The following is a 15639-nucleotide window of genomic DNA, read 5'->3' as shown; positions in this document are numbered from 1 at the left end:
TGGTACTTTTGGGGTCTTTCCAGTTGCTGCAGGTGTCTGCTAAGGTACATCCCAAAAGGGGCATTGCACTCAATTATGAGCCTGATGAGGAATGAGTAAAAAGGCACGATGACCTCCCCTGATCTAGATGTGAATCCCTTCATGATTAGGTGGGCTATATAAAATGTTTTTCTAACCACTTTGGCCACATGGTTGTCAAATGAGAGATTGCTATCAACTTGGGTCCCCAGGTCCCTAATTACTTCTTCTGTACTTAATGGATTACCACCTATGTGGTAATTTGTGAGCACTTTGTTTTTGCCAAAGGGGATGACTATACACTTTTTGGCATTTAGCTTGAGGCCATGGCTCTGGCACCAGTTGTCTGTTTCTATGAGGCTCTTTCAGAGGATGCTTGTGTGTCAGCTGGAGAGTCGATTATGGCACCCAGTTTGCAGTCATCTGCGAACTTGGTCAGCCACAGTCCTTCCGTGTTGGCCTGTACCTCCAAGAAATATATACCGAACAAGAGAGGTCCCAGGACTGAGCCTTGTGGGATGCCACTTGTAACTGGTTGGCTCCAGCAATTCTAACCATGTGGGTTCTGTCCTTGAGCCAGTTTGCAACCCATCTAGTGACATAGGGGTTTATATTTAAGCTGGTGAGCTTATCTATAATGCCCGAGTGGGGTATTATATCGAAGGCTTTTGTGAGGTCCAGGTAGGCTGTGTGGACCACCTTCCCCTCGTCAATGGCCTTGTTGACTGTTTCAAAGAAATGGACTAGGTTTAAGAGGCAGGATCTGCCCTTAACAAAGCCGAACTGTGTAGGATCCAGTGTCTGTAGGTCCCCAATATCTTTATTTATGAGGTCCATGATGATCCTTTCCATAGCTTTGCAGACCAAGCTAGTCAGGCTTATGGGCGATAGTTTCCAGGATCCATTGAGGCACCACATTTGTGGAGAGGGACCACTGTTGCTGTACGCCACTCTTTGGGTACATATCATGTAGTAAGGCTGAGATTGAACAGTAGTTTTATGTCTGGGTTTAGCTCTTCTTGGAGTTCATGTAGGACGCAGCCCGGGAGACTGTCTGGTCCCATTGATGCTGTGTTTTTTGCTTTGGAGAGGGCGGCTCTTACCTGAGCATCTGAGATGTCAGGGGGGCAGCACTCTGTTGGGATAGATATTTGCCCTTTTGGTGGGGTGGGAGAAGTTTGTGCTGAACCTGTCACCTAGGATGTTGGCAATGTCTGTGGGTTCGATGTATTTTTTGTCATTTTAGACTACTTCTGAGCATATCTGGAAATTCCCACCCAGGTTCCTAACATAACTAAAGAAAGCCTTGTGATTATCCTTAGTGTCCTGTGCAATTTTTCTCTTGAAGCTGGCCTTAGACAATTTTATGAGTGCCCGTAGTTTTTTGCTAATACTGATAAGAGATGCCTTCCCTTTTTGGGATTTTGCTCTATCATGTAGTAGCTTCTTCCTTCTATTGTATAGTTTGTTTATGACTGGGGTCCACCAGACAGGATGTCTGCCTTTGGAGGATTGGATCTTGGTTTTATTTGGGATTGCATGATCCATGCCTTCCTGAAGGTGTTCATAGAATGTGTTTATAAAGGATTCTGTGGTCTGGGCCATATTTGCCACAGGCTCTGGGGCTTTGAAGGATTCCACCTTGGTTTTGAGGAGTGTGAAATTTGCTTTAGAGAAGTTTTTCACTGTGGTTTTCTGGGCAGGGGGTGGGGTCGGGATGTGAATATCCAGTGAGATTAGTTTATGGTCTGATCTTACCAGTGAGGGATACACTTCTGGTCTGGAGCATAGAGTCCCCATGTTGGTGGTGATCAGGTCCAGTATGTTTTCCCCTCTTGTGGGAGTGGTAACAAGTTGTTCCATAGCATTTGAGTTTATAAATTCTAGGAACCTTTGGGCTAGGGTGTTGGAGCTAGAGTAATGCTCCCAGTCTATGTTTGGGTAGTTGAAGTCGCCCAATATAATGGTGTTTGGAGAGACCTTCATATTTTCCAGTGTTCTCAGGAAGGCCGAGTGGGGCTCCTGGGTTTGGGAGGGTGGTCTGTAGCAGGCTATAAACTGAAAGGCAGTTTTACCCACTGTTAGTTGCACATGGATAGTCTCTGATACTTCTTGCTGTGCCACTAACCTGGAGGTGTGGGTATCTTTGATGAATATTGATACTCCCCCTCCTTTTGTGGTTTGGTCCAAAGTTTTGGGGCCGAAAAGCATGGTATGAGGTATAACCTGGTAGTGCTGGGGAGCTCTCAGGAGCTTTGAACCAGGTTTCTGTTACTGCACAGATATCGATGTTCTCCATGCTAAGGAGAGTTTCGAGTGCGTGCATCTTGAGGTTTAGACTTCTGGCATTGAGTAGCATTACTCTTAGTTTCTTATCCCTTGTGATACCTATGGAGGTGGGTTTGTCTTTTGAGCCTTGCCTAAAAAAGGCACTATGGGGGAAGCAAGAGCCTTTGCCAATATCCGAAAGCCCAGGGGTGACAGGTGCAAGCCGTCCCTAGTGAAGCATCGTGGCTTGTCGAGCATGTCATCCCAGGCTGACAGGCATTGGATCCCCTTTGAATGACACCAATACTTAAGCCAATTGTTGAAATTGATCATCTTGTCTTCATATTGTGGCATCATTCTTGGTGAGGGTAAGATGCTACTCAAGGTCAGGGTCATACCGGCCTGGGCTACATGCTCAGAGAGCTCCTCTATGTCTCTTTTCATGTAGTCCAGGGAGGTACGTCTCAGGTCATTCACACCAGCATGGACAATGACCGAGTCATATTTGTACTTGCCTTGGAGTGACCTGAGTGCTTGTGTTATGTGGCGGATCCTAGTGCCCGACAGGCAGCTCACCGTGACCTTCTCCTTTTTCAACCTGGTGAGCAGGACGTCAGTGTGCCTGACGATAGAGTCACCTATTACAAGTGTATCACATGTGTTGTTTAGCCTTAAGGGCTGTGACTGTCCGACACACTGGCTTTGTGTGCTATATGTTGCACGTGTTTTGTTTTAGGGTAGCGGTTGCTTGGGTGTCTCCTTTGGAGGTCTCTGCTGCTTAAGCAGATTTTTATTTAGAGCCTCCGAGTATGTTTTTGTGCATTTTTGTGTTTGGTTTGCTGTCGTGGTAGGTCTATGTGAGACTGGAATCATAGTGAGTGTGGTTTCCTTCTCCTCCTGACTGGTTACGCCAGTACTGAGTTGAGAGAGCTTAGCCTCCAGTTTGGCTATATGGTTGCATCTCTCACATGTGTTGGAATTTGTTGGGAGGAGGAGAGGGTTGTCTGTGTACATGAGGCAGTTGTAACATTGCCTCAAGATTCCCAGATTCACCAGCTGGACCAGAGAGGAGATTGACAACTGACCTTTGGACATGCTAGAATAGTATTGGGAATTCCTTTATAATTGAAAAAAGGGCCAATGGGGAACAAGGTTCTCAAGGGGAGTTTGTGAGGGTGTAGTGCTTTTAATTTTTTAGTGCTGACTTATATAATTGCTTTAGTGAGCAAATGCCAGGTAACTTAAATGCAATGTGTTACAGGTAACTTAAATGCAAAAATGACAAACAGTAACTTTCTTTCAAGTGAAACAAGGAAATAAGTACAGTAAGCAATGCAGATATCACAAGGGATCCACAGACGTGCTGAAAAGCCACGTTTTAGGTGGAATTAGCATTTCAGGGAAATAACAAGCAAACAAACAACAAGCATACAAACAAAGCTAGATTCAGCAGGCCTGGATCTAGTCTATGCTACAGCAAACAAGGTGTACCAATTTCAGTAAGAAACAGTTCAAATATGCAGGCACTATAAGCCTTTAACCAGAAATTCCCAGCTCAAAAGGGCAGAGTCCAGCCTCTCCTCCCACAAGAGTGCAGACCACAAACCTTCTTAATGTAAAATAACTGGCCTGAAGCCCAAGTGCTTAAACCAGAACTAATATACTTTTAGAATAACAGACACTGAGCCCTCAATCAGCAGTTCCCAACTTAGAAGGATGTAAGCTACCTGTCCTGCCACCACAGTGCAGGCCACAAACCTTCCTAATGCAAAACAACTGGTCTGAAGCCCAAGTGCTTAATCCAAAAGACTTAGAATGATAGCTACACTTTAATCAAGTTACTACCAAGCAGTAATAAATGCAACTGAATACTTTAAAGAATGCCTGGATTAGTGCTCAAGTTATACAAACAAAGCTAGATTCAGCAGGCCTGGATCTAGTCTATCCTACAGCAAATGAGGTGTACCAATTTCAGTAAGAAGCAGTTCAAATATGCAGGCACTATAAGCCTTTAACCAGAAATTCCCAGCTCAGAAGGGCAGAGTCCAGCCTCTCCTCCCACAAGAGTGCAGACTACGAACCCTCTTAATGTAAAATAACTGGCCTGAAGCCCAAGTGCTTAAACCAGGATTAATACACTTTTAGAATAACAGACACTGAGCCCTCAATCAGCAGTTCCCAACTTAGAAGGATGTAAGCTACCTGTTCTGCCACTACAGTGCAGACCACAAACCTTCTTAATGTAAAACAACTGGTTTGAAACCCAAGTACTTAAACTAAAAGGCTTAGAATGAGTTACACCAAGCAGTAATAAATACAATTGAGTACTATTAAGATGACGCAAAAGCAAAATAAAGTAGGAAGAAACACAAATACAGTAAAAGCAGATACATTTTTTTTTTTTTTGAGTGAGCAAATGAGATGGGCCCAGGAGTTTCAGGACAGAAACAAATGCAAATGCAGGCCTTCAAATCAGAATGTTGAGAGAGATGGAAGACCGCCCAAACGGCCAATAACTACAAATTCCGGGCCAGAACCACTCCTTATGTGGTAGACAGGTTACCAGTTCATTTGACTGGGGCTGCCTATTCCCAGTCATTTCACCTACAGACATATAAGTAGACTGTAGTAGAGAAACTATATCACCCTCTTCTAATGGTCACTTCACTCTAATCAAAGAGGTTAAATCTTTAGGGTAACCTCTACCTAATAGCATATCTTCCAAGGTCCCACATTCCTTAAGAAAAGTGTCATAATCCGACACCATTCTGGCCAGCCGAATAAACTGGCCTTTAATCACCCCCTTCTTCTGGTGCATAGGATGGCAACTGTTGAATAAATGAGGGGAACCAGTTGTCTTAGGCAAGACACATAGAGTAACTTAATGCATGGATACCTGAAGGGCAAAGAGGCTTAAGGAGAAATATGATTTGCTCTTATAACAGTGTTTAATAGGTTTTTGAATTAATGGAAGAACAGGTAAATCAGCTATTAGTATGTAAGCATCTGTTTTATGTAAAGGAAATGGCAGTAGAAACAATATTAATTTATGGATTGCTTAAACTGTGCAAAAATGAAAATGGCCCCACATCCCACCATGAGCATGCAAGGATGTACTTATTGAAATGTAGATTAATCTGTACAAGAGAAGTCACATCCACTAACAAAGTATATCTATAGCTATGTCCAAGATGCTTTTCATTCTGTAGTGCTCGTTATAAACAAATCAGTAGGTGAAAATACTCTGTTGGTAACAGCAGCTTATAGTTATTTGAATGCAAAAACTGGATATCCCATGTATCCAAATAAGGGCAATGCAGCAAAGTCACTTAGTTTGGGGTTCAGATCCTACTAGTCAGGAGGAGGACAGGGAATTGTGGTGAGAGAGAGGCTTTTGAAGGCATCGAGAAATATCATCAGAATTAGTTACAGACTCATGGCAATCAGATTACAGTATAATGATAGGGCAGTATTCATAATCGCAGCATATGCCCTAGGTTGTTATCTTGAGAAGAACAGTGCATTTGTACAGCAGTTGCAGGACCAACTAAATAAAGCAGGACAATATGAATTGGTGTTGATAATGGGTGACTTGAATGCACAAGTTGATGTAGACAGAATAGGATATGAGGATTGACTGGGTCCACATGGGTAGGGCAAAAGGACTAAAGAAGGACAGGCCATTCTAGACTTCTGTATGGCAAATGGCTTGATAGCAGCCAACACAGGGTTCAAACAGTCACAAGATCACATACAAGAGTGGCCAGTAAGGAAATGGAACTGGGGTAGAATCAGTGATTACAAAGTCATTCCCAGTGAAACAGTCAGCCCACAGCTTGAACCATTGGTTGCCACAATCAGCCACCTGCAATGGTCAGTGAATTATTTATTTAATTATTTATTCATCTTTGTTTACTGGGAAAGTCCGACTGTGCAATACCCATTTTCAGAGAAGGCCTGGGGAGAAAATCTCCATTTGCTCACATTGCATTATACTAAGTTCCAGTTAAACACAGAATAGTTACATGTCTATTTACATTTATACACAAATGGTAGTTACATTTATGCATTCTATGATTTTACAGAGGTGGAATTTAGTAAGGAGAAAGTCCACATGCAACTTAGTGGATTGTACAGGCAGCAGTTATAGTTATGTGTAAAAAAATTGTTTTGTCATGTTTAGAAGGCTCTAACGTCAACAGAGACCAGGCTGAAGATCCAGAAGTTGACTGGAGAGAAAGTACAACAGTTCAATGAATTACTCAGGGCTCTAGCATCCCAAAAATGAAGACGAAATAGGTAGCATGTGCGAGGACTACAGAACAGATATCTGGCTGAGCTAGGTATGGAAATAAGGTACATAAGGAAAGCTGTTGGTGGAATATAGAAGTTCAGGATGTCATCAAAAGAAAGAAGGAGTGCAAGAAAAAGTGGGGAATAGAAAAGACAGACCTGGCTAGGAAGAAATACTGGTTGGCTAACAAAGAAGCTATGAAAAGAGTTGCAATAGCAAAGAACAGGGCATAGGAGGCACTCTTCCAGCTTCTGGAAAGTGACTCAGTAGGTGACACAAAGAAACTATATCAGGTTGCAAGACAAAGACAGAAAGATAAAGAAGATAGTCAGACACCATACCTCTCAACTGTCCAGATTTTCACAGAATGTCCAGATTTTTGCCTCATATTTTTGGTCTGTTCCTCATAAAATTTGTGGTTTTCTGGCTAATCACTGGGTTGATCTGATGATTGAATTCACCAAATAATGACATACATTCAGACTTCAAATCCATCAGAAAAAAATATGTTAGCACAAACCCTGTTGCTTTAGCAACTTTCTAAGTTTATAACAGCAATATTTAAAATCTGTCCCTGTTTTTGGGCCTTTGTCCCCCCATTTGTTTCAGGTTTTGTCCAGATTTCTTGCACTAAGAGGTTGAGAGGTAAGACAGACACCCTTCATAAGGGATGCCAGCAACAACCTGCTCACCAGTCCACAGGACATCAAAGGTAGATGGAAGGAGTACATCTAGTGGCTTCTGAATGAAGAAAACCCCACAGAAGCTGTACTGCCTCCAAAACAGCCTACAATGAGAGAAGAGGAGGCCATCTTAGAAGTAAGAATAGCATTAAGGAAAATGAAGTCAGGGGAAGGCAGCAAGTTCAGATAAGATCAAGACAGATATGGTAAAGATGTTGGCTGAGGTAGGGGAGAAATAACTTTTTATGGTAGTTATAGCAATGTGGAGAGAAAGGCATATCCCAGATGTTGGGAGAATAACTGTACTCATGCCAGTGTACAACAACAAAGGAAACATCCACAACTATGGGCAGTACAGAGGTATCAAACTCTTGTCACATTGCATGAAACTGATGGCGAAGGTAAGTGATAAATGGATATGCAGAATACAACCAAATGAACACAGGCAAAAGGCAAAAAGCAACAAACAATGGTTAAGCAAGATGTAAAGGCACTCAAAAAATCTTCAGTAGTGAAACACAAAGCTGGTTTATTAAAAGTTAGCGCTTTCAAAGTGATTCACACCACTTCATCAGACAAAAAGTTAAAAGAACAATCCATATTTAAATGCTTAACAAAAGTAATTATTCAATCAAACAAAAGCAAGACAATCTGACTTTATTTAAAGCAATAGTCCTATCATATATAAGCTGAATGTTTCATTTCAAACCTCTGGATTTTTGGACTGGTTTTAATGGGACATGATCATTTAGTCCAAGTCCTCTATGTACCCTAAGTCTCAGGATCCATTGCAACTCAATGCTTTCAGTTCTATTAGAAAGGTCACCTTTCCTCTGACTTTCAGGAACAACATGATTGGTTATTCAAACCCAGGATGGACCGTTGACCCACCATGTGGCTAGCTTGATGCTCGTTGATTGAGTAAGGATGTCACAATGGTTTCATGGGCTTCTTGGGGGCCAGTAACATTTGCACCATGCATGTGTGGTAGCACCAGTGCCATCTTGGCCTGGGGACAATAAAAAAAAAAAAAATATATATATATATATATATATATATATATATATATATACATATATATATATATATATATATATATATATATATATATATATATATACAGAGAGAGAGAGAGAGAAAGAGAGAGCTGTGGTGCAAGAGTGGGAGTGTGGTGTGTGGGATGCCTTTTGGTACAGAGTTTTAAGACTGCGTACTTTAGACCTAGCACCTGCAGCAGCCCTGCTTTTGGTACATGCAACCTCCACTTTCATACAGGTATAGTTTCTCCAAGCCTTTTGGGTTGGTAATACTATGACAAGAATGGGACACACTCCTAAAGCAAGGTATGATTAAGTTCTTGAGATTACTATTGTTTCAATCCATGATATTAGAAAAGTGCTATTTGCAAAACACACAATGTGCCCAGAATGGACTCCTTCTGCAGTTTATAAGGAGTTACATGTATCGGTAACACATCTAAAAAATAAAAATTACCTACATGGGTATCCTTGGTAGGGTCAGCTTCCACATTGCCTTCAGTTACGCATCGGTAGCATATCAAAAATGACTGTAAATTATTTTATAAGACACATTGAGCCTACTGCTATTAGAACGGCTTGGGTATCCTTCTTCCACATTGTCCTCATTTCTGCCTGTAACACATGGTGTTTTATGATCTTGGGTGTCTCTGTAAGTAAGTCACTGGATGTAACAATTCAGTTCAGTGTTAGAGGGGGGAAGGTTGTTTTTTTTTTTTCTGTGCTCTGTGTGGCTTACTGTTCTTCTGTTGTTTCACGTTCCGATGTGTAATATGGCACATATCCAGGCATTGCAGCAGAGGTGGGCGAGCATCGTAGCCCAAGCAGGTGATCTGTTCAGAGAGATGCCAAATGGGGCCACAGCGACCACCAGCACGCAGGTTCCCTAACACTCGGAAGAGGTGACAAGCAGTGAAGGGTAAACAAGAGACCAGAAGCAAGAGAGCGCACCAGGTGCAGCCAGCTGAGGAGAGGTCAGCAGAGGTCATGACACTTAAGTCAACAGTTGCTGCTCCAACAGGTAATGATCCTACAGTCTCTGTTGGGAGGGACTGAAGTTGAGGTAGCAGAGAGGGGAGGCTAGAGATTGGGTGACAGGGTTAGTGGACTGCCTATGTTTTCATAGGATTCCAAGGGTGGCAGTGGAATTCTGCAGGCCTTGGTGGGACAGGATTTTAGCATGGGTAGTAGCCTTTCATCGCTAGAGGAAGAAATTGACATCTGTTTAGAGGAGGTAGGGTCAGATTTTGAGACACAACCAGGGGACTGGGTGCAATGCAGGCACTGGGACAGGAGTGTGCAGCACTCCTTTTGACTCTTCACATACCTCTTACAGTGAAGGAAAATATTTTGAAGGGCGAGTATGTGGACATTTTTGAGTTAGTCGATACAGATGGTGTTCAGTGCCTGCTGGAAGTCAAGACGGAGAACAGGAAAGACCTACTGGCAGCCTTGTCAACCCTAGGCCATAGGCATATGAGGAAACTTCGGCAGACATTACCACAATCAACAGACTATGCTGGAGGGACAGGTTCATAACTTCCCATACATGTCAATCAGAGCAACTCACTGGCCCTCTTCAAGAGAAATCTTGATGAGTGGATAGGAAATAGAAAATTCACCGCAGGGAACACTCCAGTGACTTTACTCAAGAGAAGCACTCGGAACTAAAGTCGGGTGGCACGATGCCAGGGTAATCCTATGGGCTAGGCTTGTAAAGGCCCCAGGGCCATTAGCCTAGTACACACCTATGAACCTATGAAAACATGGGAGACTTGGGTTCTGGGGTTTGTATATTACATGGCAGTATGGTTGGAAAAGGATAGTACTTTGGCCCCTCCACTTTTGTCTTATTTCCTGACAATATGTGTGGCACATAGGTTGCAGACAGTTAACGCTTGGTTTTGGTATGACAAGAAATTCCACAAGAGGAAGGCAGTCGATAGGGCTATGCAATGGGAGGTAAGACACCCTGATATCTGGCTGTTCACCATGATGGACACTTTTGGTGGGATCAATAGAGGTAATAAATTCACAGAAAGGGTAGCGGACTAAATTGGGCTTTCACTGTGGGGAGATGTGCTTGGACAGTATGCAGATTCTACCATGCTTGTTTGAGGTATATGGGTGGTCACTCAGCGGTGCACTGCAGTAGGGGTGAGAGTTCGATTGGGAATCAAATGTCATCCTTCCCTGGGCAGAGAGGATTAAGTGGGCCTTTTGGGGGGTTGCAAGGGTTATGGGGCAGGGCCAATTTTTGTGGCCAGAGGGGAAGGTTTTTTCTAGAGACAAGGGGATGCCCAGGGTACTCATTCACCTATTAAAGTGAATGTTCTGCAGGATCTGCTGTTACAGTATCCACAGACAGCAGTGGGGTTTCGATTAAGTCAGGCTTGGTTGGGGATGGTAAGGTGGAAAAGAATTTGAAGTCAGTGCAGGAGAGGGAAGACATTTTGGGGGATTTGGTTGAGAAGGAGTGTCAGGCGGGAAAGTTACTAGGCATGTTTGATAGTCCTCCATTTACCAATTTCAAGGTGTCCCCCTTGGGGTTGGTTCCCATAAAGAGACCAGGTGAGTTCCACTTGATACACCATTTGTCTTATCCTGAAGGTAAATCTGTCAATGACTTTATCCCAGGGGAGGAGGTTAGGGTTACTTATGCATCACTAGATGGTGCGGTCTGCATCATTAGGAATTTTGAGGACTCTTGACTGGTGACGGTAGACAATGAGTCTGCCTTTCACCTTTTACCCATGCGGGAGGAAGCTTGGCCTTTGTTGGGCATGCTAGTGGGGGATAAGTTTGATTTTGACATGGCTATGCCAATGAGATGTGCAGTGGCTTGTTCCATTTTTGAGAAGTTTAGTTTGGCCCTACCTTGGATATGGCAACAGAGGGTGAAGGAGCAAATAGCAGTACATTACTTAGATGACTTCTTACTAGTGGGTGAAAGGAAAGAGGGGGGTAGCTGTGGCAATGCAGGAGTTTTTGGGGATGTGTGATGAGTTAGGTGTACCATTAGCTACTCATAAGTCGGAGGGCCGGGAGAAGGTTTTAGACTTTTTGTTGTTGAATGTGGATGCGAGTCTAGGATTATTTTACCTGCTAAGAGAGAAGGTAGCTAGGCTACAAGAGAGATTAGTATGGATGAGGTCTAGGGATAAAGTTCGGTTGAGGGATGTGATGGAGCTGTTGGGCTTCTTGAATTTTGCTTGTAGGGCAGTGCATCTGGGTCAGATATTTTGCAGATTGGTTACCTTTCTTTTGTAAGGGGGAAAGGGTAAGCACCATTGGGTGAGAGTTAGTAGGTTAACACATGAGGACTTAACTTTGTAGTTCCTTTTTTTACAGCAGTTTAACAGAGTTACATTTTGGCAGACAGACTGGGTAGGCCAGGATGACTTGCAGCTGTTTACAGATGCAGCCTGGGGCTTGGGTATGGGAGCATTTTTTGCGGGCCAGTAGTTTGCAGTGCCGTGGCCACTCCAGTTGCCAGAAGAATACAAGCAGGATGTTGCCTTTTTGGAAATGGTGCCATTCTGGGCAGTGTCAGTGGTGTGACGGGATCGTTTTAGAGGTAGGAGGGTTGTGTTTAACTCAGGCAATATTGCAGCTGTAAAAGTTTTATAAACTAAGATGGGTAAATCTGAACATTTAGTAAGGGTATTACATAAACTAGTTCTGCAGAGTTTGTTGATTAACTTTTCTTTTAAAGGGATACATGCCCAGAGGTGAAGAACAAGATTGCTGACAGCCTGTCTCATTTTCAGTTCTCCAGTTTTCGGCAGGTGGCTTCATTGGCAGTAGGGGACCCCATGGTGGTACCAGGGGGAGGTCTGGCAAACTGTGCAACAGTGATTGGCAGACTAATTCAGCAGTCTTAGGCGGTGTCCACCAAGAAGACTTACAGTAGGACTTTACATAGTTTTGACAGTTTTGTTAGTCAGCTACCAGAGGAGAATTGTGTGTGGTCAGAATAGTTGCTATTGTGATATTTAGCAGTGATGAGGGCTCAGAGCATGGCATTGAGGTCTGTGAGAGTGTTTTGGCTGCTATTGGGGTGTTTGCTTGGACAGCAAGACTGGAGGATTTTACTAAGTCCTGGAAAGTTGGGTGAGTGTTGAAAGGATGAGGTGGTGGCCATTGACGAGGAGAATTTTAAAAGTTTTGTTGCAAGGTTTGGATAAGATTTTTGGTGATTCAGAAGATTATGTTGTGTGGGGAATGCTGAGTGTTTGGATGTATTTTGGGCTTTTTGGGTGTTGGAGCTGTTGGGAACATTAGTATGGGATGATGTGTTGGTGCCAGGGGCAGTTCATATTGGTTATGGTCATCGAAGTCTGATCAAGCGAGAAAAGGGGCAACCATAGTTCTGGGGGAAGGTAGGTGGGTGCTGATGTGCCCAGTAGCATGGGGAAAGAGACTGCATGTAGTTCATGAAGGGAGATTACATAGCATAGTCTCCAAGTCTGTAGGAGGTAGGGCATTAGCAGGGGGCAGTTGAATTTATTCATGAGAAGGGCCCTTTGTATTATGAGCCTGGAGGGAGTTAAATTTCCTTTTCATATGGGGAGGGTATCAAATCTGGCTAAGGGGAGTAGCTCAATCAAGGTTATTAAAATGGTGGGTTGCTGGTCTTCCAACACTTTTTGGGTTATATTAGATGAGGGTGGTTGTTTTCTTATTCCATTGTTAACATTTTTTTTTTTTTTTAGGAAGAAGAGTTATCGTCTTGGACCACTCTTACGAGTATAGGGCAGCAAGGTGAGCTGTGGTTAGGTCTAATGGCACTGATTTGGGATTATATCAGATGGGTTTGAAGGTCATCTGGCATGGCATTAGAGGGAATCAGTTGCTACAGGTATTTACAATGTTACAGAGTCAACTGGGGCTGCCTCAAATTTTGTGGGTACACTTAGCAGGTAATGATTTGGGTGTGACACAGAAGCGGTAGTTAGTTTATCAATTATGTGAGGACTTTTTGGCTTTGAGGAAGCTTTATCCATTGTTATGTTTGATGTGGTTGGAGATTATTCCTCGGTTAGTGTGGAGAAAGGCTAGAAAGTTTTCTGCAGTTGAGAGGGAGTGGAAATTTGTAAACTTTATGCTGTTGAAGCAGTTGGGGGATGGGGGTGAGCACTATACGGCACCCTGAGTTTGCTGATAAAGATCCTATGTGGTTCAGTGTAGATGGAGTTCATCTTAATGATTTTAGCCTTGACTTATTTAATGTGAATTTGGGGTTGTTTTTGGAGGATTTGGTTAGGGATTGGACGGAGTGAGGGGAACAGCCTTTTGGGCTTTTAGGCTGAGAACAGGGGCAGGCTTGCCTTCTTCTGTTCCCCCTCTGGTGGATAATTTGTGGAAAAATTTTGGAGTGGTGGAAGAGTGTCAGTGGATGCTGTTGGACTTGGTGGTTTGGTTTGGAAAAGAGGTCTTGGGTTGATGGTAAGTGGTGGAACGCTGCCTTAAAAGTGTGAGGGTAAGTGAGCAAATGGGGGATGCTGCTTATTCCAAGAGTGAGTGGCGGTACATTCCTCTTACTGATGATCATTTGATGTTTTCACTCTCCATTAAAATGAAGTTGATGCATTTATTATTATGTTCAAGAATAAAGGTCATCAAAAGTCATTTTTGGTGTTTGGTTGCTTTATTAAAGTGGAATGTGACAAATGAAGTTTGTAACAGACAAATTTCTCATGGGACATCTTTGGGGGGAGTGGATATGGGTATTAAATTGGGAGGTAGGTAGGATGTTTGGTTAAACAATTTAGAAAGGGAGTAGGCAAGAAAGGCTTAAGTAAGTGTGGGATGAAGGGAGGAAGTGAGGTAAGCAGGAGGAGGGTCCTTAGGTCTTTTGAGGTGGGGAATTGACTGATGATTTTCACATGTTGACGTGATTTTGTTGCCTTCCCATCCCTCCCTTGTTGGTTATGGTAATTATGAGGTTGGAGGATGTGGGGTGTTGCAACTGGGTATCAGGCAGAGAAGAGGGCCAGGTTTTCCCCTCTTCTGCTCCCCCTCTGGTGGATAATTTGTGGAAGGATTTTGGAGTGGTGGAATAGCACCAGTGGATGCTGTTGGACTTGGTTTGCTTTGGAAAAGAGGTGCTGGGTTGAATGTGAGTGGTGGAAAGCTGCCTTAAAAGTGTGAGGATAAGTGAGCAAATGGGGGATGTTGCTTATGCCAAGGGTGAGTGGTGGTACACTGTCCTTACGGATGATCATTTGATGTTTTCACTCTCCATTGAAATGAAGTTATGTTTAATAAAGTTGATGCATTTATTATTATGTTCAAGAATAAAGGTTGTCAAAAGTCCTTTTTGGTGTTTGGTTGCTTTATTAAAGTGGAACGTGACAAATAAATAATATTGCACTTTCTTTGTACTGTGCCATCAGAGATTCCTTTCTTTTGAGAAATGTCTCCCTTCTTTATGGTTCTTGTGACTGTGGAGCCATTATATGAAGGTTTGGGGGGCACAGAAGACCTTGCCTCTTGCAAAAAAAAAAAATTATAGCTAATTGCTTTATTGGTTCAATTTCCAAACAGTTGTTTTCAGGGAGCTGCTTTCTCACCCACTTAAAATGTGACAGCTGGCACTGGAAGCTTCTCTGTGGTCAAGCTATAAGAAATGGTTTTCAGAGTCAACATACAGGAGACAAAAACTTGAAGACAGATGATTTCATGGATCTGTAATCAGAACAATAAAATAGTACCAAACACAGAAGATTTGCTACATAACAGTATGGGAGAAAAAGAATAATAAAAATATTTGGTTTGCAGCCTACCTTTACTGCAGATTTCTAAAGTACCAACCAACCCTGAAATGTGAAAAAATGAATGAATACCTGTGAGGAGGGACCACAGTTCAGCTGAAATAGACTGTTGAATCACAAAGTTGGGCATCAGCTTCAGCCCTGCACAGAGAAAAGAACCAGTTAAAGGATGCCACAAATGTGACAGATACATATGACAAAACAATCAAGCACAAACTGCTACCATTCAGGAGGTAGTCAGACTCACGGGGACTGTATCCTCTCTGCCACTATGATTTTAGTGTTCTGTGCATCTTACTTTTCAGAGACAGTATACATGGGCAAAAGAGAAGAAAGTCAAACTGAGAATTTCAGGAAGTTAGCCATGGCTATGCATGTTTAAAATAAGGTATAAGTCATTCTTGCAAATATTAGTTGTTTGTCAGACAAAAGTTTTTCTCTATAAAGGCTGCTAGAATGCTGAGAATTATAGTATTATAACAACCCGAGAGCTTTTGCCACTGTCACCTGCGGGATCTTAACATTTCAAACTTGTTTCAAATAAACCCTTCCATCTAAGCTCC

Source organism: Protopterus annectens, chromosome 10.part0 (assembly GCF_019279795.1).
Source record: "Protopterus annectens isolate FY-2018-M chromosome 10.part0, PAN1.0, whole genome shotgun sequence".
Classification (NCBI taxonomy): domain Eukaryota; kingdom Metazoa; phylum Chordata; order Ceratodontiformes; family Protopteridae; genus Protopterus; species Protopterus annectens.
The sequence above is the reverse complement of the archived record's forward strand: the minus strand, read 5'-3'. Positions refer to the sequence as shown.